This window comes from Rhinatrema bivittatum, chromosome 3 (genome assembly GCF_901001135.1).
Source record: "Rhinatrema bivittatum chromosome 3, aRhiBiv1.1, whole genome shotgun sequence".
Lineage (NCBI taxonomy): Eukaryota > Metazoa > Chordata > Amphibia > Gymnophiona > Rhinatrematidae > Rhinatrema > Rhinatrema bivittatum.
The window spans coordinates 77,486,967-77,493,398 of record NC_042617.1 but is presented as its reverse complement, the minus strand read 5'-3'; positions in this window follow the sequence as shown (position 1 = coordinate 77,493,398).

Below are 6,432 nucleotides of genomic sequence, written 5' to 3'. Positions count from 1 at the left end.
ATCCAGACTTTAGCCCTGACCACACAGTTGTAGAATTACCCTCTGAAAGGGAAACTTTCAAACTGAGCGCAGAAGTGTAAAATCTACATGTACTTTTTTACCTTAGTTTTCAAAGGGAAAACATTGTCAAGGAAAATTGGTTGGCAAAACGTATGTGCACAGACCTGCACCTGCTAGTAGTGTAGGTACTTTTTCCCAGCAAAATTACATGCATCTGTGATGTGTTTGTGAGCGACTGTGCCCATCCATGTATGACTGATAACGCCTTCCTAACTCTTCCCCTCCAAGAACACCTTCTTTCTCTGTATATAAAAAGTAGGGGTGTGCATTCGTTTGCAACGTATTAGCAATCTGCAACGTATATGCCATATTCGTTGTATTCGTGGGGGTCACGAAACGTATGGTGAACCCCCACGAATATAACATATCACTAACGAATAAACCCCCACCCTCCTGACCCCCCCCCCCAAGACTTGCCAAAAGTCCCTGGTGGTCCAGCGGGGATCCTAGAGTGATTTCCTGCACTCAGGCCGAAGGCTGCCAGTATTCAAAATGGCGCCGATAGCCTTTGCCCTTACTATGTCACAGGGGCCACCGGTGCCATTGGTCGGCCCCTGTCACATGGTAGGAGCACAAGATGGCGCCGGCCGTCCATTGCTCCTACCATGTGACAGGGGCCGACCAATGGCACTGGTAGCCCCTGTGACATAGTAAGGGCAAAGGCTATCGGCGCCATTTTGAATACCGGCAGCTGACAGCCCGAGTGCAAGAGATCGCTCCAGGACACCCGCTGGACCACCAGGGACTTTTGGCAAGTCTTGGGGGTTCAGGAGCGTGTGAAGTTATAGTAAATTAAATTTAAAGGGTTGGGATGGGGTTTTTTGGGGAAACGAATACATATGTAACTAATGAACGGATCGGGGTCCCCCGAGAACAGATGCAATGGATTTGCGTCCTGACAAATATGAATACCGAATGGGATGAATCTGTCCCTGCTGCATATCCCTAATCAAAAGCACACGTGCACTGGCAATACACCAGTAATTTGAAACACAGAGATGATTGAAAATTGTCTAAGAGCCCAGTTCCATGTTTAAAATGATTGGAGTCAGGTGGAACCTCATAGACTAAGCCAATAAATTGGCTACATTTTTCACTCCACCAGACTAACATGGCTATCCCTCTGAAGAAGCCATCTCCATATTTAAAACAGTTTTTACCCATGGAAATGCCTTTTAAAATTAATATTTAAAAGGATAACTTTCAAACAATGCCATATTGACCCATATTGACTCATGTATATGAGCATACAGAGAGCTACTAAAGCATTTTATAATCTGCACATATCAGTTAACACAGATTGTAAAATGTACATATATCTGCCCCCAATATATGCACATATGTTTCTCTATCTATTTTATAAACATATTTCTGCATATTTTATGCATAAAAAACATATATATGTTAAACCCTGATTTGTACATGGAAGTAGGTGTATTTTAAAATATATACACACACTTGAAATCACCAATTTGCCAATACCTTTGCCAGTTTACCTGCTTTGTCTCCACAAAGACCATTTTAGTACTTCTCTCTGAATTCCCTCCAGTTCACTGTTGTGTCCATCAGGCTCAGACGACTTCACCCGACATGCCTCACCTTTCTCTCAGCTTTCTCCACCAGCCTCGGGAGTATGGCATCTGTTGTGTCTCCCTGCTGCACCCTCTGGCTTCCCTGGAATGGCTCTGGTGCGGCGTTTGGCCATCTTGACCCGAGGCCTCCTAGGGCGCGCGCGTGTGCGTGTCCCTACCTTTGTAGCAGTGTTGGCGCGAACCTCGGGAGCGCCCCCCTCGAGTGATGTCACTGCTTCCGCATATTTAAGGTTGCGCATTTGCTGACTCTCGCCGCGTTAGCAAGGATCGGTATGCCCCGGTCTGAAGCTACTCTGCCGCTTCTATCCACTGGAAGTTATCTTCACCCTTCGGGGTTCTCTAACCTGGGTATCCGCTCCTCGGGGGCCCTCTGCTTATTTACAGGTGCCCATTCTCTTACAGGTACTCGCCCCTCGAGGGCCTGTGTGTCTATCCTGGTGCCTGTTCCATTCTTCAACCGGCTTGAAATCCATCTATCAGCTACAGAGAGTGAGTACAACTTCTACCAGTCTGTCTCTCATCAGTTCCTCGCTTCCTTTCTGCATCAGGTCCTACACCACCATTGTGGAATGGGTCTCCTCTGCCGAGGACCATGGACTGCTAACACTTATCCTCTTTACAGCTCATTGGAATTCTCTCTACTCAGCTACGGGAGTGTGTTTAACATCTGCCAGTCTGTCTCTCCTACAGTGCCTTATTGGACATCTGCATCGGGGCCTTACACCACCATTGTAGGACGGGTCTCCCTCGCCAAGGATTACAGACTGCTACCAGCTAACCTGCTCTCTACTGCCACTTCTGGTGGTCATCCTAGCTGTACAATAAAAGAAACTCCGTGTTTGTGCTATTGAGTCTAGCCCGGTGCATCAGTCTCCCTACGGGGCTCCTCCCCATAGGAGATAACATCACTGTTGCCCCTGAGAATCCACCAAACACTTCGATATCATAACATTCACCCAGACTTTGCACCCAAAAATAGCAGACAGACATTTTTTACATCAATTCTGCAAGTTAGTTAGTAAGTGTAAAATTGCACAAACAAGTTGCCTAACATATTCTTGTAAAAATAGCAACTTCCGCACATACCACTTTGGCCCCATACCGGAACTCCCTTTGACCACCCCTTTGTTTGCACAGATAAATGTGCAAGTGAAACTAAAAATATGTGCATATTTTTTATGTTTATAAAATAGCATGTGTGTGACTGCAAGTTACTTATGCATGTATATGCTGATTTTATGCACATAACTCCTTTGAAATTTAACTCATAAGATAGCATATTTTAAATAGAAATCATAAAAGATATTTTGTTTTTAGTATTTGAACTTAACATAACTTTAATCTTGTATTTGCTTGAAATAGACAAATCACAAGGAAGACATGCGGTTACACTATAAAGTTACGCTTGCTCTAGACAGTAATTTAATTTTGCATTCAGCTTTTATGGGATGTTCTTTTTTTTAACTTTGTGCTTTTCCTCCAGTCACAATTAATATTTTATGACATTACTTAAAATGAAGTATACGGGAAATATTTTTTATCTCATAAATTGTTGTTTCCCATAGACCCTGTTTCATCCAATGCATCATTAAAAAGTGTATTAAATTGTAGGACTTTTGTGCCAGTTGAAAGAAGCTTATGTTAATGTTAACACTTTGTGCAAACACGTTGCCCAATGCTTCTATTTGTCATTTAGTCTAGATTCATAGAATATAACTTGTAGAAGGATTTTACATTGTTCTTCTTTTATTTAGTTTAAAAAAAACCATCTGCACGTAGGCTTGGCTTGTTATAAGGCAAGCCGATTAGTATAATCTGTTGTGAAGCAAATCAATCTTCAGAATGAGGTTTCCCCTTCTTTGTTAACTGCTGCTTCTTTGTGCAATAAACAGAGAATGCCTCAACTTGTCTTGTGAGATGTAATTAATCACTATGTAATAAGCAAGAAAATATTGTGACTTATCTTATAAGAAGCACGGCAAGCTTTGAGGCAAAACTGCTTTTTTCTTTCTTTGTTGCTTTAGCGGTCGCCAAGATAACCTTTGGCGGACATCAAGAAAACTGATGGTGGCCAGCGTTTTGCAACTGCTGCTTCAGGGTGAAATCTAGGCCAAAGGATATAATGCTGCTCAAAACATGCCTCAGCATGTTTTCTTTGGCCTAGATTTCATCCTGAAGCAGCAAGCTCATAACAAGTCATGGCTAAGTGCAAGTTTTTTTAAGAAAAACATTATGAATTAAAAATATATTAAAAACTCCGAGCAGTCCTTGGTGAGCAGAAGAAATACCAAATCTGCGCTAAGGACACTGGCAGTTTTTTAAATATGAAAGTATTTTTCAATAAAGAACGGGTCAGATGTAGGTTTTTATAGACCAGTAATTATAAACGAGCATATGCCTCTACCACCTTTGAATATGGTGAAGCATCAATTAATTTTTTAGGTCTTTTTCCCTGATTATCAAATTTATCTAATACATACAAGCATTTGATGTACAATTTGTTTAAAGGATTTTTTGATTATTAGTTATTAATTCTTTCACTGCCTGTTTTAATTTGATTTATCAGAAGAAATTATGGCAAAAAGTCACCAGTAATTCACGTAATATTTACACTAAATGAAAGACCTTGCTATTCTGAAAAATATGCATAATTTACCTACATAAGAATATAAGAAATGCCATACTGGGTCAGACCAAAGGTCCATCAAGCCTAGCATACCCAGTAAGATCCCAAAGAATAAGTCCAAACCTTTTTGCTCATAACCAAGAATAAACAGTGGCTTTATCAAGTCTACATGGCTATTAGTGTATATTTTCATCTTCATTTGAGTTTGCTTTCCAGTTTTTGAAAGATATTCTTTTCGCTTCAAAATCTCTTTCGCCTCACCATTTAGCCAAGCTGGTAGTCATTTGGTCTTCTTTCTACTTTTTCTAATGCATAAAATAGATCTAATATGGCTTCCAAGATGGTGGTTTTAGATATCGTCCATACTTCATATAAACTTTAACCTTTGCAACCACTCCTTTAATTTTTTTCCAACTACTTTCCTCATTTTATCATTTCCTTGCTTAAAGTTAAAGGCTACTGAAGTAGTTTTCCTTAATATCCAACTGTCAGTGATTATGTTAAATTTGATTATGTTGGGGGTTTCTGCGAAGAGACCTACTGTTAAAGCCCTTTATCAGGAGGAGGCTGTTGACCATCTTGTTAGCTCTCACCAAGCTGTGGGACACTAGCACTGGACTCTGCTTCATGCTGCCTCAGTGATGTCATCTAATGGTGCCCTTTTCCCCAGTTATTTAAGAATTGGCCTAGTGGTGCGCACCCGAAGCCATGTACCAGTGGGGCATGCCCCTTTGTTCTGTTGGAGGAAGATTTGCTGGTTTGATTTATGGAAAGGAAAAGGAACGTGAAGCCTTTGACTTCATCTCCAGTGACTCCCTCCATTAGGGGACCAATGAATTTTCATCTGCAATGTGCAGTAGGTCAGCCCATTGAGGCTTTGAATTGGGAAGTTTCTGATTCTTCAGGTGCTTCCCTGAGCCTGGGCCAGGGCACAATACCACCTTAACCACTAGGCATGTCAGTAATGCAGACAGGGTTATTCCACCCACTGCTGGTGCTATTGGGACTAATGATACACCAGTGCAGGGTATTATTGACTCCCATGCTGTTGCCCCAACTGATTCTGCTGGGAGGGCTACAACTAGTGGATCATCAATATATAATTACTAATCTCCCATGCTCAGGTACTTCTGTGGAGTATAATGATGTTACCAGCATTACCCGCACTGATGTTCCACCCTGGTTAAGATACAGCCTATCATTTCAGAATAGGCTCACCTTTCCCCAAAATTTTGGCCATACCTTACAATCCAAAGCTTTCTTCCTTGCACCATTGCCTTATTCATGCATTGAGACTCCAGAAGTCAGCCTGCCTCTGGGGTCATTTGCATGGAATAGGGAACATTTCTGAGAATGTTAAACTGGCAGTACTGGATTTCAACTTTCTACCTAAAATCCTAAATTTGGTTTCCTGAACATCTTTTCCACATCTTCCTATCAGGCCGAATCAGTATGGTGCACTCAGGCCTAGCGCACCGTTAGCCCCCATTTGGATGCACGTGGAAAACGCACATCCAACCCCCCCCAAAACTAATAGCGCACTCAACATGCAAATGTATGTTGATGAGCCTATTAGTTAGTCGCGCTTGATACAGAAAGTAAAGGGGTAGATTATACAAATCTACGCACGCGCGAACAAAAGTACACGGGATTTTATAAGATACGCGCGTAGCCGCGCGTATCTTATAAAATCCGAGGTCGGCGCGTGCAAGGGGGTGCACATTTGTGCACCTTGTGTGCATCGAGCCCTGCGCGCACTGCCCGTTCCTTCTGAGGCCCCTCCGAAATCGGAGCGACCTCCGAGGGAACTTTCCATTCACCCCCCCACACCTTCCCCTCCCTTCCCCTACCTAACCCACCCCCCTGGCCCTATCCAAACCCCCTCCCTACCTTTATCTTAAAAGTTACTACTGCCTCCGGACAGTAGTAACTTATGCTCACCGTCGGCCACACCCCCGAAATGTCCCCGAGCCAGAAACATGCCCCGGACACGCCCCGGACACGCCACATCACTCCCGACACGCCCCCGACACGCCCCCCCAGGCAAGCCCCGGGACTTACGCGCGTCCTGGGGCTTATGCGCGCCGCTGAGCCTATGCAAAATAGGCTCGGCGCGCACAGGGGGGTTTTAAAAGGGTTACGCGCGTACCTTAT